Source organism: Astyanax mexicanus, chromosome 15 (genome assembly GCF_023375975.1).
Source record: "Astyanax mexicanus isolate ESR-SI-001 chromosome 15, AstMex3_surface, whole genome shotgun sequence".
Lineage (NCBI taxonomy): Eukaryota > Metazoa > Chordata > Actinopteri > Characiformes > Acestrorhamphidae > Astyanax > Astyanax mexicanus.
The window spans coordinates 19,428,361-19,455,976 of record NC_064422.1 but is presented as its reverse complement, the minus strand read 5'-3'; the positions used below and the strand labels follow the sequence as shown (position 1 = coordinate 19,455,976).

The 27,616-nt window shown below is 39.8% G+C and overlaps 1 long non-coding RNA gene and 25 other non-coding genes across 26 annotated transcripts; 25 read left to right on the top strand and 1 right to left on the bottom strand.

Annotated features, from left to right (window-relative positions):
• Positions 1 to 382: 382 nt before the first annotated feature.
• On the top strand, positions 383 to 455 carry trnaf-gaa (transfer RNA phenylalanine (anticodon GAA)). The gene has a single exon. It is a non-coding gene; the product is annotated as a tRNA-Phe (tRNA).
• Positions 456 to 554: 99 nt separating this feature from the next.
• On the top strand, positions 555 to 627 carry trnaq-cug (transfer RNA glutamine (anticodon CUG)). Its single transcript has one exon. It is a non-coding gene; the product is annotated as a tRNA-Gln (tRNA).
• A 671-nt stretch (positions 628 to 1,298) lies between these two features.
• Positions 1,299 to 1,370, top strand: trnaq-cug (transfer RNA glutamine (anticodon CUG)). Its single transcript has one exon. It is a non-coding gene; the product is annotated as a tRNA-Gln (tRNA).
• A 469-nt stretch (positions 1,371 to 1,839) lies between these two features.
• trnaf-gaa (transfer RNA phenylalanine (anticodon GAA)) lies at positions 1,840 to 1,912 on the top strand. The gene has a single exon. It is a non-coding gene; the product is annotated as a tRNA-Phe (tRNA).
• A 100-nt stretch (positions 1,913 to 2,012) lies between these two features.
• On the top strand, positions 2,013 to 2,084 carry trnaq-cug (transfer RNA glutamine (anticodon CUG)). Its single transcript has one exon. It is a non-coding gene; the product is annotated as a tRNA-Gln (tRNA).
• Positions 2,085 to 2,755: 671 nt separating this feature from the next.
• Positions 2,756 to 2,827, top strand: trnaq-uug (transfer RNA glutamine (anticodon UUG)). Its single transcript has one exon. It is a non-coding gene; the product is annotated as a tRNA-Gln (tRNA).
• Positions 2,828 to 3,325: 498 nt separating this feature from the next.
• Positions 3,326 to 3,398, top strand: trnaf-gaa (transfer RNA phenylalanine (anticodon GAA)). The gene has a single exon. It is a non-coding gene; the product is annotated as a tRNA-Phe (tRNA).
• Positions 3,399 to 3,498: 100 nt separating this feature from the next.
• Positions 3,499 to 3,570, top strand: trnaq-cug (transfer RNA glutamine (anticodon CUG)). Its single transcript has one exon. It is a non-coding gene; the product is annotated as a tRNA-Gln (tRNA).
• Positions 3,571 to 4,069: 499 nt separating this feature from the next.
• trnaf-gaa (transfer RNA phenylalanine (anticodon GAA)) lies at positions 4,070 to 4,142 on the top strand. The gene has a single exon. It is a non-coding gene; the product is annotated as a tRNA-Phe (tRNA).
• A 100-nt stretch (positions 4,143 to 4,242) lies between these two features.
• Positions 4,243 to 4,314, top strand: trnaq-cug (transfer RNA glutamine (anticodon CUG)). The gene has a single exon. It is a non-coding gene; the product is annotated as a tRNA-Gln (tRNA).
• A 496-nt stretch (positions 4,315 to 4,810) lies between these two features.
• Positions 4,811 to 4,883, top strand: trnaf-gaa (transfer RNA phenylalanine (anticodon GAA)). The gene has a single exon. It is a non-coding gene; the product is annotated as a tRNA-Phe (tRNA).
• Positions 4,884 to 4,983: 100 nt separating this feature from the next.
• Positions 4,984 to 5,055, top strand: trnaq-cug (transfer RNA glutamine (anticodon CUG)). Its single transcript has one exon. It is a non-coding gene; the product is annotated as a tRNA-Gln (tRNA).
• Positions 5,056 to 5,553: 498 nt separating this feature from the next.
• On the top strand, positions 5,554 to 5,626 carry trnaf-gaa (transfer RNA phenylalanine (anticodon GAA)). Its single transcript has one exon. It is a non-coding gene; the product is annotated as a tRNA-Phe (tRNA).
• Positions 5,627 to 6,296: 670 nt separating this feature from the next.
• trnaf-gaa (transfer RNA phenylalanine (anticodon GAA)) lies at positions 6,297 to 6,369 on the top strand. The gene has a single exon. It is a non-coding gene; the product is annotated as a tRNA-Phe (tRNA).
• A 100-nt stretch (positions 6,370 to 6,469) lies between these two features.
• trnaq-cug (transfer RNA glutamine (anticodon CUG)) lies at positions 6,470 to 6,541 on the top strand. The gene has a single exon. It is a non-coding gene; the product is annotated as a tRNA-Gln (tRNA).
• Positions 6,542 to 7,039: 498 nt separating this feature from the next.
• Positions 7,040 to 7,112, top strand: trnaf-gaa (transfer RNA phenylalanine (anticodon GAA)). The gene has a single exon. It is a non-coding gene; the product is annotated as a tRNA-Phe (tRNA).
• Positions 7,113 to 8,525: 1,413 nt separating this feature from the next.
• On the top strand, positions 8,526 to 8,598 carry trnaf-gaa (transfer RNA phenylalanine (anticodon GAA)). The gene has a single exon. It is a non-coding gene; the product is annotated as a tRNA-Phe (tRNA).
• Positions 8,599 to 8,698: 100 nt separating this feature from the next.
• trnaq-cug (transfer RNA glutamine (anticodon CUG)) lies at positions 8,699 to 8,770 on the top strand. The gene has a single exon. It is a non-coding gene; the product is annotated as a tRNA-Gln (tRNA).
• A 499-nt stretch (positions 8,771 to 9,269) lies between these two features.
• On the top strand, positions 9,270 to 9,342 carry trnaf-gaa (transfer RNA phenylalanine (anticodon GAA)). Its single transcript has one exon. It is a non-coding gene; the product is annotated as a tRNA-Phe (tRNA).
• A 100-nt stretch (positions 9,343 to 9,442) lies between these two features.
• On the top strand, positions 9,443 to 9,514 carry trnaq-cug (transfer RNA glutamine (anticodon CUG)). Its single transcript has one exon. It is a non-coding gene; the product is annotated as a tRNA-Gln (tRNA).
• A 469-nt stretch (positions 9,515 to 9,983) lies between these two features.
• trnaf-gaa (transfer RNA phenylalanine (anticodon GAA)) lies at positions 9,984 to 10,056 on the top strand. The gene has a single exon. It is a non-coding gene; the product is annotated as a tRNA-Phe (tRNA).
• A 100-nt stretch (positions 10,057 to 10,156) lies between these two features.
• Positions 10,157 to 10,228, top strand: trnaq-cug (transfer RNA glutamine (anticodon CUG)). The gene has a single exon. It is a non-coding gene; the product is annotated as a tRNA-Gln (tRNA).
• Positions 10,229 to 10,727: 499 nt separating this feature from the next.
• On the top strand, positions 10,728 to 10,800 carry trnaf-gaa (transfer RNA phenylalanine (anticodon GAA)). Its single transcript has one exon. It is a non-coding gene; the product is annotated as a tRNA-Phe (tRNA).
• A 100-nt stretch (positions 10,801 to 10,900) lies between these two features.
• On the top strand, positions 10,901 to 10,972 carry trnaq-cug (transfer RNA glutamine (anticodon CUG)). Its single transcript has one exon. It is a non-coding gene; the product is annotated as a tRNA-Gln (tRNA).
• A 672-nt stretch (positions 10,973 to 11,644) lies between these two features.
• On the top strand, positions 11,645 to 11,716 carry trnaq-cug (transfer RNA glutamine (anticodon CUG)). Its single transcript has one exon. It is a non-coding gene; the product is annotated as a tRNA-Gln (tRNA).
• Positions 11,717 to 13,565: 1,849 nt separating this feature from the next.
• Positions 13,566 to 17,575, bottom strand: LOC111196224 (uncharacterized). Its single transcript, XR_002652032.2, has 2 exons — positions 17,509 to 17,575; positions 13,566 to 14,946 (listed from the first exon to the last, which is right to left on the bottom strand). It is a non-coding gene; the product is annotated as an uncharacterized LOC111196224 (long non-coding RNA).
• Between the last annotated feature and the right edge of the window lie 10,041 nt (positions 17,576 to 27,616).

Here is a 27,616-nt window from a genome sequence, read left to right as displayed (position 1 = left end):
ATGAAGCCTTGTAAAAGAACTCTAGATCCTGTACCGTCACTGTGTGGTAGGGAAAATGCTCTGTTTCAAAGACGAAACTCTTGCAGAGAGTGGTGAAGCCAAACAAGTGGTTCAGTAAATCACGTTTTTTTGGAGTACACAGAAGCATTCTGTGCTCCTCGTTAGTATAGTGGACAGAATCTCCGCCTGTCACGCGGAAGCCCGGGGTTAGATTTCCCAACGGGGAGAAAATTATCCTTTTTCAAAGGCAAAGCATAGCCTTCCACATAGCTTGTCAACCAAGAAAGACACGTTAAGTTGTTGCAAGGTTTTTGTTGGAGTTTGCTAGCTTAACTGATCGTGGACAGACAGGTGATGCACCGTGAGGTTTTCTCTGTGTGCTGCCGAAATAGCTCAGTTGGGAGAGCGTTAGACTGAAGATCTAAAGGTCCCTGGTTCGATCCCGGGTTTCGGCAGAACACTGAGGGTCTTCTTTGTGCTTGTTGACGGTGTGTTTCTAATCAGCTATTGACATGATAAGTTTATAAGAAATCTTCAAGGTTAGCTTTCGAAGTGGATTCCATGGTGTAATGGTTAGCACTCTGGACTCTGAATCCAGCGATCCGAGTTCAAATCTCGGTGGAACCTTGTTTTCCTTCAAAATACAATTAATTTGAGAAAACAGGGCAAAATAACACATTGCCTACCTAAAGAGTCTGTAGAGTGGTGAAATACATCCATCGTTTTTCATGAACACTGCCTCAAATGAAGCCTTGTAAAAGAACTCTAGATCCTGTACCGTCACTGTGTGGTAAGGAAAATGCTCTGTTTCAAAGACGAAACCACTGCAGAGAGTGGTGAAACCTAACAAGTGGTTCAGTAAATCATGTTTTTTGGAGTACACAGTATCGGTCTGTGCTTCTCTTTAGTATAGTGGACAGTATCTCCGCCTGTCACGCGGAAGACAGGGGTTCGATTCCCTGACGGGGAGAAAGTTATTCTTTTTCAAAGGCAAAGCATAGCCTTCCACATAGCTTTCCACCCAAGAAAGACACATTAAGTTGTTGCAAGGATTTTGTTGGAGCTTGCTAGCTTAACTGATCGTGGACAGACAGGTGATGCAGCGTGAGGCTTCCTCTTTGTGCTGCCGAAATAGCTCAGTTGGGAGAGCGTTAGCCTGAAGATCTAAAGGTCCCTGGTTCGATACCGGGTTTCGGCAGAACACTGAGGGTCTTCTTTGTGCTTGTTGACGTTGTGTTTCTAATAAGCTATTGACATGATAAATTTATAAGAAATCTTCAAGGTAAGCTTTCGACGTGGGTTCCATGGTGTAATGGTTAGCACTCTGGACTCTGAATCCAGCGATCCGAGTTCAAGTCTCGGTGGAACCTTGCTTTCCTTCAAAATACAATTAATTTGAGAAAACAGGGCAAAATAACACATTGCCTACCTAAAGATTCTGTAGAGTGGTGAAATACATCCATTGTTTTTCATGAACACTGCCTCAAATGAAGCCTTGTAAAAGAACTCTAGATCCTGTACCATCACTGTGTGGTAAGGAAAAGAGAGTGGTGAAACCTAACAAGTGGTTCAGTAAATCACGTTTTTTGGAGTACACAGTATCGTTCTGTGCTCCTCGTTAGTATAGTGGACAGTATCTCCGCCTGTCACGCGGAAGACCGGGGTTCGATTCCCCGACGGGGAGAAAGTTATTCTTTTTCAAAGGCAAAGCATAGCCTTCCACATAGCTTTCCACCCAAGAAAGACACATTAAGTTGTTGCAAGGATTTTGTTGGAGCTTGGTAGCTTAACTGATTGTGGACATACAGGAGATGCACCGTGAGGTTTCCACTGTGTGCTGCCGAAATAGCTCAGTTGGGAGAGCGTTAGACTGAAGATCTAAAGGTCCCTGGTTCGATCCCGGGTTTCGGCAGAACACTGAGGGTGTTCTTTGTGCTTGTTGACGTTGTGTTTCTAATCAGCTATTGACATGATAAGTTTTCAAGAAATCTTCAAGGTACGCTTTTGACGTGGGTTCCATGGTGTAATGGTTAGCACTCTGGACTCTGAATCCAGCGATCCGAGTTCAAATCTCGGTGGAACCTTGTTTTCCTTCAAAATACAATTAATTTGAGAAAACAGGGCAAAATAACACATCGCCTACCTAAAGATTCTGTAGAGTGTTGAAATACATCCATCGTTTTTCATGAACACTGCCTCAAATGAAGCCTTGTAAAAGAACTCTAGATCCTGTACCGTCACTGTGTGGTAGGGAAAATGCTCTGTTTCAAAGACGAAACCACTGCAGAGAGTGGTGAAACCTAACAAGTGGTTCAGTAAATCACGTTTTTTGGAGTACACAATATCGTTCTGTGCTCCTCGTTAGTATAGTGGACAGTGTCTCCGCCTGTCACGCGGAAGACCGGGGTTCGATTCCCCGACGGGGAGAAAGTTATTCTTTTTCAAAGGCAAAGCATAGCCTTCCACATAGCTTTCCACCCAAGAAAGACACATTAAGTTGTTGCAAGGATTTTGTTGGAGCTTGCTAGCTTAACTGAACATGGACAGACAGGTGATGCAGCGTGAGGTCTCCTCTTTGTGCTGCCGAAATTGCTCAGTTGGGAGACCGTTAGCCTGAAGATCTAAAGGTTCCTGGTTCGATCGCGGGTTTCGGCAGAACACTGAGGGTCTTCTTTGTGCTTGTTGACGTTGTGTTTCTTATCAGCTTTTGACATGATAAGTTTATAAGAAATCTTCAAGGTAAGCTTTCTACGTGGGTTCCATGGTGTAATGGTTAGCACTCTGGACTTTGAATCCAGTGATCCGAGTTCAAATCTCGGTGGAACCTTGTTTTCCTTCAAAATACAATTAATTTGAGAAAACAGGGCAAAATATCACATCGCCTACCTAAAGAGTCTGTAGAGTGGTGAAATACATCCATCGTTTTTCATGAACACTGCCTCAAATGAAGCCTTGTAAAAGAACTCTAGATCCTGTACCGTCACTGTGTGGTAGGGAAAATGCTCTGTTTCAAAGACGAAACTCTTGCAGAGAGTGGTGAATCCAAACAAATGGTTCAGTAAATCACGTTTTTTTGGAGTACACAGAAGCGTTCTGTGCTCCTCGTTAGTATAGTGGACAGTATCTCCGCCTGTCACGCGGAACACCATGGTTCGATTCTCAGACGGGGAGAAAGCTATTCTTTTTCAAAGGCAAAGCATAGCCTTCCACATAGCTTTCCACCAAAGAAAGACACATTAAGTTGTTGCAAGGATGTTGTTGGAGCTTGCTAGCTTAACTGAACATAACTGACAGGTGATGCAGCGTGAGGTTTCCTCTTTGTGCTGCCGAAATAGCTCAGTTGGGAGAGCGTTAGACTGAAGATCTAAAGGTCCCTGGTTCGGTCCCGGGTTTCGGCAGAACACTGAGGGTGTTCTTTGTGCTTGTTGATGTTGTGTTTCTAATCAGCTATTGACATGATAAGTTTATAAGAAATCTTCAAGGTAAGCTTTCGACGTGGGTTCCATGGTGTAATGGTTAGCACTCTGGACTCTGAATCCAGCGATCCGAGTTCAAATCTCGGTGGAACCTTGTTTTCCTTCAAAATACAATTAATTTGAGAAAACAGGGCAAAATAACACATTGCCTACCTAAAGATTCTGTAGAGTGTTGAAATACATCCATCGTTTTTCATGAACACTGCCTCAAATGAAGCCTTGTAAAAGAACTCTAGATCCTGTACCGTCACTGTGTGGTAGGGAAAATGCTCTGTTTCAAAGACGAAACTCTTGCAGAGAGTGGTGAAGCCAAACAAGTGGTTCAGTAAATCACGTTTTTTTGGAGTACACAGAAGCATTCTGTGCTCCTCGTTAGTATAGTGGACAGAATCTCCGCCTGTCACGCGGAAGCCCGGGGTTAGATTTCCCAACGGGGAGAAAGTTATCCTTTTTCAAAGGCAAAGCATAGCCTTCCACATAGCTTGTCAACCAAGAAAGACACATTAAGTTGTTGCAAGGTTTTTGTTGGAGTTTGCTAGCTTAACTGAACATGGACAGACAGGTGATGCAGCGTAAGGTTTCCTCTGTGTGCTGCCAAAATAGCTCAGTTGGGAGAGCGTTAGACTGAAGATCTAAAGGTCCCTGGTTCGATCCCGGGTTTCGGCAGAACACTGAGGGTGTTCTTTGTGCTTGTTGACGTTGTGTTTCTAATCAGCTATTGACATGATAAGTTTATAAGAAATCTTCAAGGTAAGCTTTCGACGTGGGTTCCATGGTGTAATGGTTAGCACTCTGGACTCTGAATCCAGCGATCCGAGTTCAAATCTCGGTGGAACCTTGTTTTCCTTCAAAATACAATTAATTTGAGAAAACAGGGCAAAATTACACATCGCCTACCTAAAGAGTCTGTAGAGTGGTGAAATACATCCATCGTTTTTCATGAACACTGCCTCAAATGAAGCCTTGTAAAAGAACTCTAGATCCTGTACCGTCACTGTGTGGTAGGGAAAATGCTCTGTTTCAAAGACGAAACCACTGCAGAGAGTGGTGAAACCTAACAAGTGGTTCAATAAATCACATTTTTGGAGTACACAGTATCTTTCTGTGCTCCTCGTTAGTATAGTGGACAGTATCTCCGCCTGTCACGCGAAAGACCGGGGTTCGATTCCCTGACGGGGAGAAAGTTACTCTTTTTCAAAGGCAATGCATAGCCTTCCACATAGCTTTCCACCCAAGAAAGACACATTAAGTTGTTGCAAGGTTTTTGTTGAATTTGCTAGCTTAACTGAACATGGACAGACAGGTGATGAAGCGTAAGGTTTCCTCTGTGTGCTGCCGAAATAGCTCAGTTGGGAGAGCGTTAGACTGAAGATCTAAAGGTCCCTGGTTCGATCCCGGGTTTCGGCAGAACACCGGGGGTGTTTTTTGTGCTTGTTGTCATTGTGTTTCTAATCAGCTTTTGACATGATAAGTTTATAAGAAATCTTCAAGATATGCTTTTGTCGTGGGTTCCATGGTGTAATGGTTAGCACTCTGGACTCTGAATCCAGCAATCTGAGTTCAAATCTCGGTGGAACCTTGTTTTCCTTCAAAATATAATTAATTTGAGAAAACAGGGCAAAATAACACATCGTCTACCTAAAGAGTCTGTAGAGTGGTGAAATACATCCATCGTTTTTCATGTACACTGCCTCAAATGAAGCCTTGTAAAAGAACTCTAGATCCTGTACCGTTACTGTGTGGTAAGGAAAATGCTCTGTTTCAAAGACGAAACTCTTGCAGAGAGTGGTGAAGCCAAACAAGTGGTTCAGTAAATCACGTTTTTTGGAGTACACAGTATAGTTCTGTGCTCCTTGTTAGTATAGTGGACAGATTCTCCACCTGTCACGCGGAAGCCCGGGGTTAGATTTCCCGACGAGGAGAAAGTTATCCTTTTTCAAAGGCAAAGCATAGCCTTCCACATAGCTTGTCACCCAAGAAAGACACATTAAGTTGTTGCAAGGTTTTTGTTGGAGTTTGCTAGTTTAACTGAACATGGACAGACAGGTGATGCAGCGTGAGGTTTTCTCTGTGTGCTGCCGAAATAGCTCAGTTGGGAGAGCGTTAGACTGAAGATCTAAAGGTCCCTGGTTCGATCCCGGGTTTCGGCAGAACAATGAGGGTCTTCTTTGTGCTTGTTGATGTTGCGTTTCTAATCAGCTATTGACATGATAAGTTTATAAGAAATCTTCAAGGTAAGCTTTCGACGTGGGTTCCATGGTGTAATGGTTAGCACTCTGGACTCTGAGTCCAGCAATCCGAGTTCAAATCTCGGTGGAACCTTGTTTTCCTTCAAAATACAATTAATTTGAGAAAACAGGGCAAAATAACACATCGCCTACCTAAAGATTCTGTAGAGTGTTGAAATACATCCATCGATTTTCATGAACACTGCCTCAAATGAAGCCTTGTAAAAGAACTCTAGATCCTGTACCGTCACTGTGTGGGAAGGAAAATGCTCTGTTTCAAAGACGAAACCACTGCAGAGAGTGGTGAAACCTAACAAGTGGTTCAGTAAATCACGTTTTTTGGAGTACACAGTATCGTTCTGTGCTCCTCAATAGTATAGTGGACAGTATCTCCGCCTGTCACGCGGAAGACCGAGGTTCGATTCCCCGATGGGGAGAAAGTTATCCTTTTTCAAAGGCAAAGCATAGCCTTCCACATAGCTTGTCACCCAAGAAAGACACATTAAGTTGTTGCAAGGTTTTTGTTGGAGTTTGCTAGCTTAACTGAACATGGACAGACAGGTGATGCAGCGTGAGGTTTCCTCTGTGTGCTGCCCAAATAGCTCAGTTGGGAGAGCGTTAGACTGAAGATCTAAAGGTCCCTGGTTCGATCCCGGGTTTCGGCAGAACACCGGGGGTATTTTTTGTGCTTGTTGTCATTGTGTTTCTAATCAGCTTTTGACATGATAAGTTTATAAGAAATATTCAAGCTATGCTTTTGACGTGGGTTCCATGGTGTAATGGTTAGCACTCTGGACTCTGAATCCAGCGATCCGAGTTCAAATCTCGGTGGAACCTTGTTTTCCTTCAAAATATAATTAATTTGAGAAAACAGGGCAAAATAACACATCGCCTACCTAAAGATTCTGTAGAGTGTTGAAATACATCCATCGTTTTTCATGAACACTGCCTCAAATGAAGCCTTGTAAAAGAACTCTAGATCCTGTACCGTCACTGTGTGGGAAGGAAAATGCTCTGTTTCAAAGACGAAACCACTGCAGAGAGTGGTGAAATCTAACAAGTGGTTCAGTAAATCACGTTTTTTGGAGTACACAGTATCGTTCTGTGCTCCTCGTTAGTATAGTGGACAGTATCTCCGCCTGTCACGCGGAAGACCGGGGTTCGATTCCCCGACGGGGAGAAAGGTATTCTTTTTCAAAGGCAAAGCATAGCCTTCCACATAGCTTTCCACCCAAGAAAGACACATTAAGTTGTTGCAAGGATTTATTTGGAGCTTGCTAGCTTAACTGAACATGGACAGACAGGTGATGCAGCGTGAGGTTTCCTCTTTGTGCTGCCGAAATAGCTCAGTTGGGAGAGCGTTAGACTGAAGATCTAAAGGTCCCTGGTTCGATCCCGGGTTTCGGCAGAACACTGAGGGTCTTCTTTGTGCTTGTTGATGTTGTGTTTCTAATCAGCTATTGACATGATAAGTTTATAAGAAATCTTCAAGGTAAGCTTTCGACGTGGGTTCCATGGTGTAATGTTTAGCACTCTGGACTTTGAATCCAGTGATCAGAGATCAAATCTCGGTGGAACCTTGTTTTCCTTCAAAATATAATCAATTTGAGAAAACAGGGCAAAATAACACATCGTCTGCCTAAAGAGTCTGTAGAGTGGTGAAATACATCCATCGTTTTTCATGAACACTGCCTCAACAGAAGCCTTGTAAAAGAACTCTAGATCCTGTACCGTCACTGTGTGGTAAGGAAAATGCTCTGTTTCAAAGACGAAACCACTGCAGAGAGTGGTGAAACCTAACAAGTGGTTCAGTAAATCACATTTTTTGGAGTACACAGTATCGGTCTGTGCTTCTCGTTAGTATAGTGGACAGTATCTCCGCCTGTCACGCGGAACACCATGGTTCGATTCCCAGACGGGGAGAAAGTTATTCTTTTTCAAAGGCAAAGCATAGCCTTCCACATAGCTTTCCACCCAAGAAAGACACATTAAGTTGTTGCAAGGATTTTGTTGGAGCATGCTAGCTTAACTGAACATGGACAGACAGGTGATGCAGCGTGAGGTTTTCTCTTTGTGCTGCCGAAATAGCTCAGTTGGGAGAGCGTTAGACTGAAGATCTAAAGGTGCCTGGTTCGATCCTGGGTTTCGGCAGAACACTGAGGGTGTTCTTTGTGCTTGTTGACGTTGTGTTTCTAATCAGCTATTGACATGATAAGTTTATGAGAAATCTTCAAGGTAAGCTTTCGATGTGGGTTCCATGGTGTAATGGTTAGCATTCTGAACTCTGAATCCAGCGATCTGAGTTCAAATCTTGGTGGAACCTTGTTTTCCTTCAAAATACAATTAATTTGAGAAAACAGGGCAAAATAACACATCGCCTACCTAAAGAGTCTGTAGAGTGGTGAAATACATCCATCGTTTTTCATGAACACTGCCTCAAATGAAGCCTTGTAAAAGAACTCTAGATCCTGTACCGTCACTGTGTGGTAAGGAAAATGCTCTGTTTCAAAGACGAAACCACTGCAGAGAGTGGTGAAACCTAACAAGTGGTTCAGTAAATCACGTTTTTTGGAGTACACAGTATCGTTCTGTGCTCCTCGTTAGTATAGTGGACAGTATCTCCGCCTGTCACGTGGAAGACCGGGGTTCGATTCCCCGACGGGGAGAAAGTTATTCTTTTTCAAAGGCAAAGCATAGCCTTCCACATAGCTTTCCACCCAAGAAAGACACATTAAGTTGTTGCAAGGATTTTGTTGGAGCTTGCTAGCTTAACTGAACATGGACAGACAGGTGATGCAGCGTGAGGTTTCCTCTTTGTGCTGCCGAAATAGCTCAGTTGGGAGAGCGTTAGACTGAAGATCTAAAGGTCCCTGGTTCGGTCCCGGGTTTCGGCAGAACACTGAGGGTGTTCTTTGTGCTTGTTGACGTTGTGTTTCTAATCAGCTATTGACATGATAAGTTTATAAGAAATCTTCAAGGTAAGCTTTCGACGTGGGTTCCATGGTGTAATGGTTAGCACTCTGGACTCTGAATCCAGCGATCCGAGTTCAAATCTCGGTGGAACCTTGTTTTCCTTCAAAATACAATTAATTTGAGAAAACAGGGCAAAATAACACATCTCCTACCTAAAGATTCTGTAGAGTGTTGAAATACATCCATCGTTTTTCATGAACACTGCCTCAAATGAAGCCTTGTAAAAGAACTCTAGATCCTGTACCGTCACTGTGTGGTAGGGAAAATGCTCTGTTTCAAAGACGAAACTCTTGCAGAGAGTGGTGAAGCCAAACAAGTGGTTCAGTAAATCACGTTTTTTTGGAGTACACAGAAGCATTCTGTGCTCCTCGTTAGTATAGTGGACAGAATCTCCGCCTGTCACGCGGAAGCCCGGGGTTAGATTTCCCAACGGGGAGAAAGTTATCCTTTTTCAAAGGCAAAGCATAGCCTTCCACATAGCTTGTCAACCAAGAAAGACACATTAAGTTGTTGCAAGGTTTTTGTTGGAGTTTGCTAGCTTAACTGAACATGGACAGACAGGTGATGCAGCGTAAGGTTTCCTCTGTGTGCTGCCAAAATAGCTCAGTTGGGAGAGCGTTAGACTGAAGATCTAAAGGTCCCTGGTTCGATCCCGGGTTTCGGCAGAACACTGAGGGTGTTCTTTGTGCTTGTTGACGTTGTGTTTCTAATCAGCTATTGACATGATAAGTTTATAAGAAATCTTCAAGGTAAGCTTTCGACGTGGGTTCCATGGTGTAATGGTTAGCACTCTGGACTCTGAATCCAGCGATCCGAGTTCAAATCTCGGTGGAACCTTGTTTTCCTTCAAAATACAATTAATTTGAGAAATCAGGGCAAAATAACACATCGCCTACCTAAAGATTCTGTAGAGTGTTGAAATACATTCATCGTTTTTCATGAACACTGCCTCAAATGAAGCCTTGTAAAAGAACTCTAGATCCTGTACCATCACTGTGTGGTAAGGAAAAGAGAGTGGTGAAACCTAACAAGTGGTTCAGTAAATCACGTTTTTTGGAGTACACAGTATCGTTCTGTGCTCCTCGTTAGTATAGTGGACAGTATCTCCGCCTGTCACGCGGAAGACCGGGGTTCGATACCCCGACGGGGAGAAAGTTATTCTTTTTCAAAGGCAAAGCATAGCCTTCCACATAGCTTTCCACCCAAGAAAGACACATTAAGTTGTTGCAAGGATTTTGTTGGAGCTTGGTAGCTTAACTGATTGTGGACATACAGGAGATGCACCGTGAGGTTTCCACTGTGTGCTGCCGAAATAGCTCAGTTGGGAGAGCGTTAGACTGAAGATCTAAAGGTCCTTGGTTCGATCCCGGGTTTCGGCAGAACACTGAGGGTGTTCTTTGTGCTTGTTGACGTTGTGTTTCTAATCAGCTATTGACATGATAAGTTTTCAAGAAATCTTCAAGGTACGCTTTTGACGTGGGTTCCATGGTGGAATGGTTAGCACTCTGGACTCTGAATCCAGCGATCCGAGTTCAAATCTCGGTGGAACCTTGTTTTCCTTCAAAATACAATTAATTTGAGAAAACAGGGCAAAATAACACATCGCCTACCTAAAGATTCTGTAGAGTGTTGAAATACATCCATCGTTTTTCATGAACACTGCCTCAAATGAAGCCTTGTAAAAGAACTCTAGATCCTGTACCGTCACTGTGTGGTAGGGAAAATGCTCTGTTTCAAAGACGAAACTCTTGCAGAGAGTGGTGAAGCCAAACAAGTGGTTCAGTAAATCACGTTTTTTTGGAGTACACAGAAGCATTCTGTGCTCCTCGTTAGTATAGTGGACAGAATCTCCGCCTGTCACGCGGAAGCCCGGGGTTAGATTTCCCAACGGGGAGAAAGTTATCCTTTTTCAAAGGCAAAGCATAGCCTTCCACATAGCTTGTCAACCAAGAAAGACACATTAAGTTGTTGCAAGGTTTTTGTTGGAGTTTGCTAGCTTAACTGAACATGGACAGACAGGTGATGCAGCGTAAGGTTTCCTCTGTGTGCTGCCAAAATAGCTCAGTTGGGAGAGCGTTAGACTGAAGATCTAAAGGTCCCTGGTTCGATCCCGGGTTTCGGCAGAACACTGAGGGTGTTCTTTGTGCTTGTTGACGTTGTGTTTCTAATCAGCTATTGACATGATAAGTTTATAAGAAATCTTCAAGGTAAGCTTTCGACGTGGGTTCCATGGTGTAATGGTTAGCACTCTGGACTCTGAATCCAGCGATCCGAGTTCAAATCTCGGTGGAACCTTGCTTTCCTTCAAAATACAATTAATTTGAGAAATCAGGGCAAAATAACACATCGCCTACCTAAAGATTCTGTAGAGTGTTGAAATACATTCATCGTTTTTCATGAACACTGCCTCAAATGAAGCCTTGTAAAAGAACTCTAGATCCTGTACCGTCACTGTGTGGGAAGGAAAATGCTCTGTTTCAAAGACGAAACTCTTGCAGAGAGTGGTGAAGCCAAACAAGTGGTTCAGTAAAACACGTTTTTTTGGAGTACACAGAAGCGTTCTGTGCTCCTCGTTAGTATAGTGGACAGAATCTCCGCCTGTCACGCGGAAGCCCGGGGTTAGATTTCCCGACGGGGAGAAAGTTATCCTTTTTCAAAGGCAAAGCATAGCCTTCCACATAGCTTGTCACCCAAGAAAGACACATTAAGTTGTTGCAAGGATTTTGTTGGAGCTTGCTAGCTTAACTGATCGTGGACAGACAGGTGATGCACCGTGAGGTTTCCTCTGTGTGCTGCCGAAATAGCTCAGTTGGGAGAGCGTTAGACTGAAGATATAAAGGTCCCTGGTTCGATCCTGGGTTTCGGCAGAACACTGAGGGTGTTCTTTGTGCTTGTTGATGTTGTGTTTCTAATCATCTATTGACATGATAAGTTTATAAGAAATCTTCAAGGCAAGCTTTCGACGTGGGTTCCATGGTGTAATGGTTAACACTCTGGACTCTGAATCCAGCGATCCGAGTTCAAATCTCGGTGGAACCTTGTTTTCCTTCAAAATACAATTAATTTGAGAAAACAGGGCAAAATAACACATCGCCTACCTAAAGATTCTGTAGAGTGTTGAAATACATCCATCGTTTTTCATGAACACTGCCTCAAATGAAGCCTTGTAAAAGAACTCTAGATCCTGTACCGTCACTGTGTGGGAAGGAAAATGCTCTGTTTCAAAGACGAAACCACTGCAGAGAGTGGTGAAACCTAACAAGTGGTTCAGTAAATCACGTTTTTTGGAGTACACAGTATCGTACTGTGCTCCTAGTTAGTATAGTGGACAGTATCTCCGCCTGTCATGCGGAAGACCGGGGTTCGATTCCCCGACGGGGAGAAAGCTATGCTTTTTCAAAGGCAAAGCATAGCCTTCCATATAGCTTTCCACCCAAGAAAGACACATTAAGTTGTTGGAAGGTTTTTGTTCGAGCTGGCTAGCTTAACTGAACATGGACAGACAGGTGATGCAGCGTGAGGTTTCCTGTGTGTGCTGCCAAAATAGCTCAGTTGGGAGAGCGTTAGACTGAAGATCTAAAGGTCCCTGGTTTGACAAGCAGTGCTGGACTATGGTGATGTAATTTATTAAAAAGCGTCCGCCAGCACACTCAAACCATTAGACTCAATCTATCATTCTGCTCTGAGATTCATTACTGGCGACCCTTACACTACTCACTACTGCACACTATACGATAGAGTTGGTTGGTCCTCACTAGCTGCACGAAGAGAATCTCATTGGCAAATTTTTATCTAGAAATCACTCTCTGGGCATTTGCCATCTTATATCTCTTCACTGATCTCACTTAATAATAATGCATATCAGACTCGCTCCAGTGGCTGGATCACCTGTCAGATACCAAGAGTTCTTAGTGAACCGGGAAAATCTGCTTTTAGCTACAGAGCAGCACCAGCGAGCTGGAATTCACTACAGGAAACGTAGAAAAAAAGCTTAGCTCGTTGGATCACTGAACCATTTTAAACTTTTAGTTTCTATTCACCATCAGAAAGCCTGTGACTGTTTTAAATGACTTTTTTATTAGTTTATCATTTTTCTTATATCATTTATATATTTTTTTTTTATTTTATTCATTTATTTGTTCTTTATTTATTATTACTTTTATTTTTTATTTCATTTTAATGTTTTGTATTTACAGTCTTGTTCTTAGTTCTATTACTCATTTAATCACTTATCATTTTTAATATTTTACTTTACTTCTACTATTATCTATTTACTTATTTTATATTTTATACATTTTTTATTTTTATGTCAAATTTGTTTTTTTAATGTTTTTTAGGATGTTCTGTTTTACATATATATTTTTATTAAATGTTGATTTAAAATGCTTGCTTTTATTTATTTATTTATTTATTTTTACCATTTTATTTCTTATTATTTCTAAATTATCATTAAATGTGTTCAATCCCTTTCATGTTATAAAGGCTCGGCAACATTGTAAATGAGGGTCACCTCAATGTTTCTTCCCGAGTGAAAATAAAGGTTGATTGATTGATAATGGAACTGTGGTATAATTGCAAAAATACACTTGAGGTTCGTGCTCCTGTGCCGATATTACATGTTATAGCATTCCTTCTTGTGTTCCTCCTTGTTTTCTCTGGGCAGTAGATAGTTACTCCAACAAAAGCAGGAGAAACTCCTTTTAGTAATCTTGATTTCAGAAGAAACAATGACTAAACATGTGTCTTAATATTTTGGAAGGTAAAGTGTATTTATTTCACAAACACCATATATAGGCGGGCGAAATAGTAAGCCAAAGTAGAAACAGGCTTTAAGCCCAACACCGGAGAAAGCTTTATTCTTAAATAAAAATGTATCTTTGTAACACTGTTCATCTGGTCTCAGTTTATTACACATGTTTGTGGTTTGAAAAAATACACAGCCACAATACACTTCTTGTGGAGGAGGTTCTCGTTCAAATGTCAGGGTCTCTATACACTGGCACAATATTTCTTCTATTCATATAAAAAAAAAAACATATTAATTAGGTTTTTAAATTAATTCATTAATTCACGCGCCACCTTTTTGTTTGATGAGGGCGAAATAATGGAGAGAAATTACAGCTCACAGGAGTGATAAGTATTGGAAAAATATTGGTACTCTCTACACTCTGAATTAAAATCTTAAAAAAAATAAAATGTAATCTATCCTAAAAAAAATACCTTGTGGCGTGAATCATTATGATTATCAGATCATTATCTGAGATAAAATCATTGAGCAGCTGTGAGGACTCTCGTGTATAAGAATATATAGAGGGGCAAGATCTATCAAATACAGAGTTAGCTACTGCATTTGCATCAATACCAACACATAGCTGAAAATCCATAAAATCCACAAAAGATTTCGTAAGTGAGGGGAAAAAATGCTGGTCACATTTGTTAGGGGCATAGACGGAATAAAGGCTAACTTTACTTTATTCCAAGACCCAAGTACACATACAAAACACCCACGTTCGTCGTTTTCAACCTTTTTCTGTAATGTATGGAAATTTTCTGTTTTGAAGTATAACAACTCCTTTAGTCCTGTTAGCAGAGGAAGACTAAACTATAAGTTTAAAATATTTATTCTGGCACCGGGTGACATCAAAAGGCTTTAAGTGTGATTCTTGTAGGAGTATAATATCTGCCTTTTTACAATAAAGATAAGCAAGACATTTAGCCCGTTTCACAGGTGAGTTTAGCCCATTAACCAAGCACTTTTTTGCTTCACTTTAACAATTAAAGATGATTATCAGCTGATCAGAACAGATATTGTGTGACCAGTAAATATCACAGGGTTCATTTGCTTCGTGGTAAAGTGTAGGCTGTAATAGTTCAATTTCAACCACCAGATGTCACTCTTCTCTGAGGTTTCAATGCCTCAAATCTTTTTTCAGCTCAATCAGAAAGAAGCTTCAAAGGCTTCAGTGAGGCTTCTTACTATTTGTCCTCGTAATGTTCTTAATGTACGTTCAGGCCAGAAAAAAACATCTACATAATGTTTCAGTGGTACTACTTTCTGATAAACTGTGCTAGTAAAACACAAACACTACATTGCCACAGCAAGTACCTGTTGTGCACTTGAATCCGTTTGCTCCGCCATGTTTAATAGAACATTTAAAGGTGACGGGGTGGGCGTGGCAGGTCTCAGACAGCCTTCAGGAAACTCTCAGACCAAAATCAGGTGACCAGTGAAGATTCAAGGGGAACACCTTCTTCTAAGCCCCACCCACCTAATAAACATAAAGAGCAAAATCCACAGAAAATCAACAAAAACACAAAACATTCAAATAAATGCAAAGAATAACCAAAGTGCAAAAAAGTAACCAAATATATATGATTCTAAAATCTTTTCAATTTGTAACATACCTTTTGATTCTTAAAATTTTATTACGCATTATATTTTCTTGCATAAAAATTTTGGCACAAAATTCACTCCATCATTTTTTCCATCTTATTTCTTTGGTTTACTAAATAATTCCATAGGCTCTAGACGACTTTAGTGTTCTACAATGCAGACAATTTTATCATAAAGAAAAAAAATAATAATTTAAAGTGTGTCCAAACTTTTTCTCCACAACTCAGGAGAAGCATGGGAAAGGAGGCGGGGCTACAAGATGGCTGATCCTGCTTTTTACTTTTTAAACCTTTTTTTTTTTTTTTTTACTGTGGTACGGATGGGAAAAAGGGGTTGCCATGACTGCAACAAAGAGCTTTTACTGTACTGTGTCACAAACAGATGTAAATATAAATCAAACTTTATAACTGACGTGAAGATACACACTAATAAAATAACTACATATTTGTATGTAGTAGATTTCAGTGAAATTAAAAACTTCACAGTACATTTCAGTGAAATTCTTTTTTTACCCATGTTTTTTTTATACCAGTAAAGATTATAAACATTATAAACATTATTATAAACTGAATATGTGCCAAGAACTTGATGATCCAAAATTATTATTTTATGTTTTGTGTAATCATTTCCTGTGATCTAGCTGTTAGAGGATTTATGCTCTACAGATGCCTGATTTCCCTCATCAACCCTCTTAAAAAACTCTCATTGGACCACTCGGAAATCTTGTTTATATTAAAACACATAATTTCTGCAGTTTTGATAAAATCAGTGAGTGCAATTGTGCAATTCATTTATGTGTGCATGTGACTTCACCACAAGAGGGTGCCACAATCAAACACTCACTCAGCTTTTACAGAGCAGAAACTGACTGCGAATCTACAGTAAATATATTTTCTGGCCACCTGGAAGATGAGGAACTTCTGTATGTGTGCAGGGAATGTGAATTGCTTAGTAAACAATGACCTAAGCAGTCTTGTGTATAATTCTAAATACTTAAACCAATATATAAACACTGATGGAACGCTAGTTAGCAGATAGCAGCCTCAGCAAAACCAAAGGTCATTTTGGAACATGTAGAACACTGGGTTTGACGATAACGCAGTATGTGAATGGCTGTGGCCTCTGCTATTGTTCTTGTAGTGTCTTGCGCCTCTGTTCTCCTCTCAGCGCTAAGTGGGCTAATATTTTTAGCAGCGCCCCCGTTTCTGAAGAGGCTTGACATGGTTGGTTCTATTCTGGTGGCTTTCTGTGATTAGACAAAGCCTACACAAAAATGACCTCTTCTAAATGTGCTACCACAAGCAAGACAGAAGAAGTGTGTGATGTGCAGATTTAAAAAAAAAAACATGCTTGTTTTGTTCCTATGCTGGTTCTATTGTCCTGAAAAAAACAACAGGGTCAAGGGGTGTATTAAAGTCACTTTCTTACAGGTTTCTAGCCCAAACTCAAAACTGTGTCACTGCAAGAGAGGCCGGTGTCCTGATATGTCCTAGAAATGTCTGCCAACTATACTACAAATGTTGGTCATATATTTTAGATTTAAGATTTAAGATTTATGGGTGTTAGAATACACCAATACTTACCTATAAGCAAGTCTGTTTGATAATACTGAACAATTTAGTGTTGTTTAATCCCTTTACAGGCCAGGATTTTTGTAAAGTTTCTGCCTGACATTGCACTGCTAAGTTTTGAGGATTTCTATTCAAGCATTACATAAAAAAGTTTAATTTGTTTAAGAAACTTTACTGAAAATCATCATTGTAATTGTAATACAAAGTGTTGAAAAATAATCAAGTAAATCTGCTAATGTGAAAATGTAATAAATCAAATAAAATTGGCTCTTTCTTGATGTTCATTTCAAAATCAATATCAATTCAATATCAATATCATTTCAAAAATCAAAGTTTGAGAAAATAAAACTATATATGTTTAACTTGCCCTGATGTACCTGATCAGACAATAACTGTTTCATTTTCAAATTGTTCTTATTAATTTAGGATTGCAGGGTTACTGTAAGCTATAATTAACGAAAATGTATTTAGCTAACTAGTTAGCTAGAAGCTGGATGTTGTGGATAGCCAGAATTTAGTCCTATACTTAGTTTAAATGAGTTTCTTAGCCGATAGTATGTTTGGATACACCTTAAAAAGTATGTAGTTGCACCCCTGTTCTGGAGTAAGTTACTTATCACTGCTGCGGTATTAATTAGATGTGACAAGGCTGCTGCTCTGTTGTGACTGACTGCAGTTCAGGTTAGTGTGTGTAGCATGACTGCGTTAGCTGCGTTAGTTAGCTAACCTTGCTAACCAATCTATTTCTCTCAGATACCCTCTGCATTTTTTTTAATTTAATTTAAACACCAGTTCCTAGTAAGCACATCTAGTGGTGGTAATAAATTACCTGACTAAATTAGCTATAGCCAGTTAGCTTAGCTTACCTGTTCAGGAGAAAAGTAGCAGCTCTGGGTCAGTCTTGTAGTCTTTTTGAGCTCCAACTTTCAAACTCACTGCTCAATATTCACTCTTGTTATATTCCTGCTTTGGTCACTGAGCTTTTTTGAGACATGCTGAGACTTTTTAAGCTGTGTAGCAGCTGAGGTTTCACTGAAGCAGCTCTGCTAGCTAGCTTTAGCTCCTTTGGTGCAGTACCGATCACTTTAGTGTAGTGTGGGTGCTGGCAACCTCAGGGGCGGAGTAAATGTTGAGGAAGGAGCAGCAGGTGGAGACAGAGGACAAAACTGACACAAAACTCCGGGACGGAGTGAACACTTAAAATAGGAACGTACTGCTGAAGCCCTGCTGACAAGAGCTGCCAGTGCTTTCACTCAATAGGTTCCCTTAATATCTGATGATACATCCTTTTATACATCATTTTATCATTTACTACTAGAAATTAGTTACATATTGGTCCTTTAAATATCAGTTATTTGAACATGCAGTCAACCATTTATTTGAAATAAACACTTTACTGAGAGAATATCAAAAAAATTAGTTTTGCTAACAGGACTGAGGGGCGTCCATCTTTTTTACAGTCTCTGAATACAATCAATAAATGTCTGGGAAGTGAGGAGAGCAATTGCTGGTGTTTTGGGAGAGGATATATATATATATATATATATATATATATATATATATATATATATATATATATATATATATATATATATATATGCCAAATGTCAGCACACACACTTTTCTTCCGCAAACCCATTCTGTTAGCATGTACAGTGGTGTGAAAAAGTGTTTGTCACTTCATGATTTCTTATTTGTCTAATATTTGTCACTCTAAAATGTTTCAGATCATCAAACTAATTTTAATATTAGCCAAAGACAACACAAGTAAACCCAAAATGCAGTTTTAAAAAATGTTTTTATTATTAACCTCTTAACACGCCCTGGCCCGCCGGCGGGCCAGAAAAATATGATATTTAATATCTGGCTGTGTTTATGAATAGTTATAGGTTCAATATAGACACCCAATTAGGGCTGCCACAAACGATTATTTTTATAGTCGACTAATCACCGATTATTTTTTATGATTAGTCGACTAATCGGATCATACGTTAATTGAATATAAAACACAGTTTATCACAATAGAATGCAGCTGCTATTATACAACCAACATTAGATTTCAGCTATATGCTAACTAAAAATAAAAACAATTAATATCATAGTTCATTAAACCTTTAATGAAATATGCAGCTTGTTGTAACAGACAATTATTTTACTGTTTAGCATAAAGTGTAAACAACTGTGTAAAATAAGGATAAGGCACTGGCATTTATGAAACATCTCAACCGTGAGGTTGTTTGAACTATTATGAAAAAAAAGTATATTAATAAAAAATGCCTCTCTGTCCAGATATTGTGTACATTACCGTACACAGGGCAGCGGTCTGCACAGATCTGATTGGCAGAGGAGAGCGTTTGGTGATTTTACACCACACATGACTGATCTGTGAGTTTACTGCACCGAAAAGCACTGAAAACAGAAGCCACTGTCAGAATGAAATCCTTCTCTGTAGTTTATCGGTTTGGGACGGCATTTGTGACAACGTCTGGGTCCGGATCCGGATCGCGGTCCGCCTATTAGTGACCTCTGTTTTAAAGCTATCAAGATGAGTAAGTTAAGTACTAAGTTAACGCTCTGTTTACGCTAATTTTAGCAGCTAAATAGCAATTTAGCTTCTTCGTCATTTAATCAGCCACAACAAGCCTCCTTTTCAGGTGCTCGTGCATCGCGGTTGTGCTGCCGAGGAAGGCAAGTTCTTCATTGCAGATATTGCATTGCACGCGTTTCACTTTTATTTTCTTGGTGATCCCACACTTTTGAGTTCTGTAGCGGGGTAGCCATGAAACCAGAGCCTGTCTGTATAATGTCCTGAGATGTCGTCCACTACCTACCCCGGTTTCCACTACTGCGCATGTGCGTCCAGGACAAAAAGGCAGTCGCAGCAGTTTGGAGAGAAAAACAAAGAAAAAAAAAAAAACGACTAATCGACTATTAAATTAGTCGTCTACTATTTTAATAGTCGACATAATCGTGACTAGTCGACTAATCGTGGCAGCCCTACACCCAATATACCATTTTAAAGCTTAGAATCTCTGCTTTTCAGTTATATAGCCTATTTAGCTGTATCTCCTTTCAGAAAATAAACATTTAGGGCGAAATATGCCTTGGTTATGAAAATATTAAATCATAATTTTCATATTTCCGTTTATCGGACATCCATATTTGATCGAATGCGGACATGTTATACACCATTCGAACCGTCTGGCTCTCCGGATTCCGAAACTGTGCTCCGTTGAAAAATGCACAGGTTTGGTCCTGTATTTACCTAAAGTCACTCCCCCCACCCTCCCAACACCCACCAGCGGCTCCCCCACTCTCTTACCTTCAAAAAGAGCCCAGACTCAAGAAAATCCATCAATCCAGTCTCCTATAATCCACAGTTATATCCACCCCGCGCGAGGAATAATGTGAGACGGAATCTAAACTTTAATTCCGAATTAAAAGCATTTTATTCGACGCTGCTCCGATTCTGGCCCACAGGGCGGAGCCTACTGGACATGACGGTATAAGAATGAGGTCTCTCAGCCAATCAGGTGGCGAGCTCGGCCAGCTGAAAGGCTAAGGAAGAGAGATGCTTGGCCATAGAAACTTTCTCTAATAGACTTTCCACTCAGCAGAACAACCGCTCTTAAAGAGACACTGCGGATTTCTGTTTGTATATGAGTAGACCACACAAAAACCCAGAGTTTACTGCAAAATGAGTTATAAAAGTGGTAGTTTTTATTCTTATAAAGTTTCCAGTCCTTTGGAGAAAGAAAATACCATTACTGGTTCAAATCACTATAACTTCTAACCAGTAATAGGTAGCAGTTAAAAATTGTATATGATGATTGTAAACACATTATAGTAAAATATAGAGCTGTCAAAACCCTTGTTCCATATAAATAGTTCATTTTATGTATCTGAAAATAAAAAAAAAATAATAGAAAATCTGAAAAGCGCCTAAAAATTTTCCTGGTTTTTACCATATTTTGGCCATTACATGTTCAATTGAATAATTAAAATGCCTTAAATGAATTGTGTAAAGGCTTCTAAGTAATATTAATTCATAGAATTGACTCTTGAATTTAATATTGGAGTGATAAGCCTTCAAATGTGAGTATGTAATTTCAGGCGGAAAATGGTAAAAATAGGCTTGGAGCTTAAGAGGTTAAGGGAGAAAAAAAAATCCAAACCTACATGGCCTGTGTGAAAAAGTTTTTCCCCCTAAACCTAATAACCAAGCTGCAATCACACTTTGGTTGTAACTTGCGATGAGTCGGATGAATTTGGGTCCACATTTCTTTGCAGAATTGTTGTAATTCCGCCACTCTGGAGGGTTTTGAATTGTAATATTTTAGAATTTTTCTGGAGCTTGGACAGAATTTTTTTAGATTCATTCTATATTTTGCATCTATAATCAGTCATTATAAAACCTAAGAGTTGTTTTTTCAGCTATTTTCATAGATAACAACAATATAAACAGTGTCACATGACCTCATTGTGATCTCAAATGTATTATTGCAATGTTTCTTCTAATTTCCATGCCATTTTTTTCCTATTTACACGGCGAGTTGCAATTACCCAACCCAGTTATTAAGACTCCCCCTATCACTAGTGATGCCCCAACACCTGAAGGATGAAGACTGGCACATGCCTCCTCCGATACATGTGGTTTAGCCACCACCTCTTTTTGAACTGATGCTGATGTAGCATTGCAAAGTAGCATCACAGTGTGTTTGGAGTAAAGCACAGTGGCTCGGTTCTGATACATCAGCTCACAGACGCCTTGTGCTGATTGACATCACCCTTGGGAGTGATGTGGGGAGAGAGAGCACCATCTACCCACCCAGAGAGAGCAAGGCTAATTGTGCTCTCTCAGGGCTCCCCTAGCCCATTATTGCATGATATAAAACATGGCACGGCATTGTCCTGATATGTTTATAGATACCAGGTTAATAATGTCCTGGGGGCTTTGCTCTTCCATTCATTCTGAAGGATTCATCTCAAAAGCATGGAGCTGTTTAGTCAGCAGGGAATACTGAAGGTCCAGTGATTTTTTTTTCTTGACCGATCGAGGCCCTAGAGTGACCCAGAGGATTTGAGACGGCACAGCTGCCAACAGCAATGCATTGTGGGTATGAGATGAGCTGACAGAATCGCACAGATCTGGGAATTAAGAATGGGGCTTACTTTCTCTCACTTTATCTCTCTCTCCCTCTCTCTCTTCCTCCTTCTGTACACATTGAAGATAAAGAAAATGGTGCTTGAAACAAATCATAATTATATTAACCCCTAAAAGGAACAGCTAGAGTAATGTAATCGTGACATTACACATTTAATTACACACTTAGTTTTATTTTTTTTATATATATTTTTCATTTACATTTTGTGTCAAAAGTTACCAGCTTGCATTAGGCTTTAAGGCAAACATGACAAATTGAAAAAAAAATGTGCAGCATGCTTTTAGATATTGGCATATTGTACAGCTTTTAAATTATATTAAAATGATATACAATACATTGACCTTACATTGACATGTTCATGCATTACTCTGAGCTGCTGTTTATAGGATTTACAGAAAGTGTGCAATAACTCTAAACAAAATTAGGCAGGTGCATAAATCTGTTGTTTTATAGACTTGAATATCTTTAGCACGGATTATTGGAACACAAAATTATGTTTGGCAAGCTTATTGACCCTTGTTCTACATACACAGGTGAATCAAATTATGAGAAAGGTATAAAGGTGGCCAATTGCAAGTTTTTCTCCTCTTTCTGCATCTTCTCCAAAGTGTGGTAACATGGGTGCCTCAAAACAAAACTCTCAAATGACCTGAAACTAAAGATTGTTCAATATCATGGTTTAGGGGAAGGAAACAAAAAGTTATCTCAGAGATTTCAGCTGTCAGTTTCCACTGTAAGGAACATAGTGAGGAAACAGAAGACCACAGGCACAGTTCTAGTTTAGGCCCAAAGTGACTGCCCAAGAAAAATCTCAGATAAGCAGAGGAGAAGGATGGTGAGAACAGTCATAGTCAACCGACTATATCACAGACCAGCTCCACAGACTTACAACATCATGCAGCTGCAGATGGTGTCACTGTGCATCATGTAACTACAAGGAGAAGCTGTATGGGAGAGTAATGCAGAAGAAGGCTTTTCTGTGCACACGCCACAAACAGAGTCGCTCAAGTATATTTGACAGTTGGGTCGGATCAAGATTAGATCATGTTTTCATCTCAAAACAAACCGCTCGAGAGCTTGTTTAGAACCAGACTGAGACCACTGTCATGTCTGGTGCTACAGTGCTCCTGTTTCTTCCACACCCAGCTCTGTCTGTGACAATACTTCCAGCTACAATACTTAGAATGCACCCGATCACATGACACCACATGACACCTCCAGGAAGTCCGGAATACTGATTTCACTCACTAAATAAGGACCATACACACACAATATTGCTGAGTATTTGTTTGGTTTACCTGCAGTACAAAGCGTTGAATTTCGTGTATGACCCTTGTTTCCGTATTTTTCCGACCCTGATTTTTGCCTTGTTTTCTTGTTTTTGTGGATTACTCTCGTGTATGAACTGGACTGTTATTTGCTACCGTGATTTTTGCCTTCTCTTTCATACCGCCTGCCTGTGTATGAACCCTGGACTGTTCTCCATTTATGGTATGGTTTTTCTCTGCTATGTCCCGTTGAGTTAGATCCTGCTTGCCATAACTACCCCTGTAACTTCTCATTTATTTAATAAAGTCTTTTATTGGTATGCGCAATAGTCCTGTCTGGCCCTGACAACCACCTTTTCTTATTTTTACACCTGCTGAAACAAACTGCACAAAAAGTACAAAAAAACAGAATCCGTTTAACATGACTAAATAGTGCTGATGTGAAAATGTCCTTAAAATCCTTAATTAAACAGGTCTAAAATAGTCTGAACAGGAATTCCTGTCCAGCTTTTAACCCTTAAAGACAAAACACGCAGCAGGTGTAGCACACTTACATTCGGTAGATAACATAAAGAATAACTCTAGCCTTAATCGCTCAGTGTTTTTTGTTCCAGGCACCTGGACCCGAATAGGTGTCCCAAGATGTAACCCCACGCCTACAACTGCTCGTTCAAGTCCAGTATTGGCTCAGATACGGATCTACAGTAAAAGCCAACAAACGGATCCAACCCGGGTCATATGAGCCAGGCCACGAAGCGATCTCTCCAGTGACCCGTGCACTCAGCTTAATGAGAAAGGGTCTACAGGGGTCGCCATAAGGCTTGCGGCCAGCAGGAGGGAGCACGCAAGGGATGGGGAGGAGATGTAATGCATGCACCGCTCAGCAGTGGACAGAAACAGGCAGACACACTACAAGAGAGAGGAACAATGGGTGCTCATTAAAAATGAAGCGCCGTGAATAGGCAGGCACATTCAGGCCGTCCAGCCCAGTGTACCTCTACAAGCCCCGATGGAGAGCACTTTCTCCCTCTCTATCTTTCTCTCTGCTTGTATGGATGTGTCACTCTTACTCACAAGTGTTTTCTGTCTGATGGACAATCTGTCTCTCTCCCAACACTATATGTTGAAATGATTCGTTGACATCCCTCAAACTATTGAATTTAGCTAGAGGAGTAAAAAAGGAAAAAAATAAATAACTGCAAACTGAATTGTGGAACAGTGAATTCACACTGTAAGCCCGGATAAGTTGAATTTACTTTAAAAAAATGAGGAAGAATAAAAAAAAAAAACTTAAGTTAGCATAACTTAGAACATCAAGTTATTACAACTAAAGGGGAAGTTGATTTAACTTAACTTTTATTTTTGTTATACTGTAAGACCAGATAAGTTGAGTTTACTTAACTTTTTTAAGGGAGCTGCTCAATTGTTTTAAGTAATAGGGAATGAAAACTTAAGTTAGTTAGCATAAACTAAAACATCAAGTTATTACAACTAAAGGGGAACTTGATTTATTTTTAAGGTAGTCCAGGGGGAATCACTACACACTGATGGTGAGTGTTAGTCAGAAACTGTTGGTCACACCCAGTATGCAAATAGATTGTGACAGAAGCCAATGGAAAAGAATCTATTAATGGCAACAGACTAAACTCAGTTATTATAAGTTGGTTCAACTCAAAGATCTCAGTTTGAATGTTTATATGTGCCCACAACTGTTCAGTTAACTCAAAATAGTTGAGAAATATCCAATTTTATATAAAACAGACTTAAACCGTGCTCTGGAATGATGGTCCTCTATCCAGTTCTTTCGGGATGAGTTGGGTTTGGGAGTTGTGGATGAAAATCTAGAAGAGAGTACAAATAGCCAGTACTTGAGTACTGAAGACAGTTGTTCCAACAAATGCAGTTTTTAATTTCAATTCCATTGATATCAGACAATTGAATGATGAATGAAATTCCTCAATAGATTATTTAATGGTGTTATAGCAGCAACAAATGTTTGCAGTCTAGTCCAAGCAGTGCTTCTCAACCCTGGTTTTGGAGGCTCATTGCTTGCCATACACTTTTTAAAGGATTCCTCTAGTCCCAGCATACCTGATGCAACTTATTTATTATCTCATTAACAACACAGTATTGAGTGAAAAGTTGGTGTGTTAATGTAGAAAAAGATAAAAGATTCAAGAGAAATATTACATTTTTAATGCAATCATTTTATTTAATACATAATTTTTAACATTTAGTCATTAAGTGCACACAGAGACTTGGATTTCTTTATTGCAATACACTTTGTCTGCCTATATTTGCCAGAAAAAAAGATTGGGGAATATTACTCTAAGTATTGAACTATGCTGATGTAGCTTATACACAGGTGTCCACCAGGGCCCTTAAATCACTGGATTCACTTTATCATTCTGTTCTTGTCCCACCTTAGTCTTTGAATGTCTTTGTATGTTTTAGTTCTTTATATTGTATATAGTGTGGTATTAATTTATTTATATATATCAGTGGTGTGCAGTGACCCTTCAGAGAAGGGGGGACAATAAGTGCATGTAAATAATTACATAATTTTTAATCAGGATATATATATATATATATATATTATAGTTATTTTAAGTGTATGGACTTATTTTATAAATGAACTAAAATAAAAAACAGTAACTAATTCAAAGTATTACTCTGTGTTTTTCAGTTGCTCCAGGACTCTTATCTGACTGAGAGCTGTTCTAACCAATCAAAGCTTTTTAAAATGGCTTCTGCCCCCTTGTGTCTGCTTGTGGGCCCTTCTCCTGATTTTGAGAAGGGTGTAGAAATGAGTCTGTTAGCAAAGTCAAAGCAAGTCTAACCAATCAGATTCATGATTTTCACTTCGGGGGCGGGGCCATGACTGTCTAACCCCTTCTGAACACTGTGCTGAAGGGGTAGATGTTAATTAGTCTTAAAACAGCGCACATGCTGAATTAATTCAGTAGTTAGCTAACTATCACAGAATTGTGACTGCAAATCAGACAGATATTGTGTCACATCATATTAAAAAGCCCTTTTAAAGGCTGTTCTTCAATGTGAAACTAATCCACAGTAAAAGGCTGTCTGAATGGTGAGTTTTTGTGTGTATTTAATGTTTTGGCTGCCCTGGCAGACTGTATTCATACAAATTAGTGATCTTTGTTAAACGGCTGTACTTGTAGGAACATTAAGCATTGAATGTTGGGTCTATTGTATACTTTTGTGGTTTGTAGCTGTACTTGTAGGATGTCAATGTTTGTTGAGTTCATATAATTTAGTCAAGATATGTAGTTAATTTAATTTTTATCTATGTGTCGCTTGGCATGCGGGGTGGGGGGGGCGGATGGTTTGCAGAAGGGGTAGCCACTATATTCACTGCACGCCACTGATATATATAATATGGGTGTTATATTAGATTAAACGTGACGATATTTCCCGTCAAGCTTTACTGTGGACTTTTTAAGCGGGATCTGGCAACACAGCAGGAGTGCAACTACATACGTTCTGTCATTACTAGCCCACCGCCCTCTGCAAAACCAGAGAGCTGATTGGCTGTTTCTCCTGAGAAAAAAAATATTTTGGGCTTTCATTTGGCGCCCCTTTTAGTGCAGCGCCCATACGCGTCGCATAGGCTTCATACCCACTTTTTAAGTTGTATGTCTGGCTGCATTTTGGCTCCAGTGGAAACAATAAACGGTCCCAGAGTGACCAACAAGACACGAACCATATGTAAATACTGTAAATAAATCCTACACGTGACTGTTTCATAGGCAGTTGTACTAATCCTTTAGCTCTGTACTGTATTTAAAAAAAATGTTCTGTCTCTGTTTGCACTTCAAGCATAGTCTTAATATGACTGGTTATGGGTATGTATAGTTAAATTACAAGAGATTTAGGAGCAAAAAAACACAGACCATAGGCTTAATATGACTGCTTGTGGTTTGCACTATATAAGACCTAGAAAAGTTTTATTTTTATTTTTTATTTTTACTTATTCTTAGTTCTATTTCTTATAAAATCAATATTTGAGAGAAACCAGTCTGTTAAATTTGCGTTTTATGATTTTGTCAAATAAAACTCTAGTTTTCAAGCCATTTTTCATTTTTGAGGTTTTAAAATTTTATTTTTAAATCTCGTCTCGTCTCGTTCTCGTGAACCCAGTATCGTGTCTCGTCTCGTCTCGAGATATAAGTGTCTCGTCACACCCCCAATATACATTTTTTAAGTTGTAAATGTTCGGATGCATTGAAAGTGATGGTGAACATAAGGTGCCAGTTGCTTACATTTTTTGTTGTAGTTGTTTGCACTCAAACACCCCAAGCTTCTCTGTTTCTTCTCTACTTTGCCCACTTTCTCATCCTACACCTCTACCTGTCTTCCTCTCTCTGATCGATTTACTCCTCATTCCTCTGGTTCATTGTCTTCAGTGGAAGATGGTAAATGTTGGAGAATCTATCTTACTGCTGTCTGACCTTTTCCTGCTGGTGTACACTGATCAGAGGTAGGGAGTGAGGATCAGGAGGGAGAGAGGGGATGTTAGG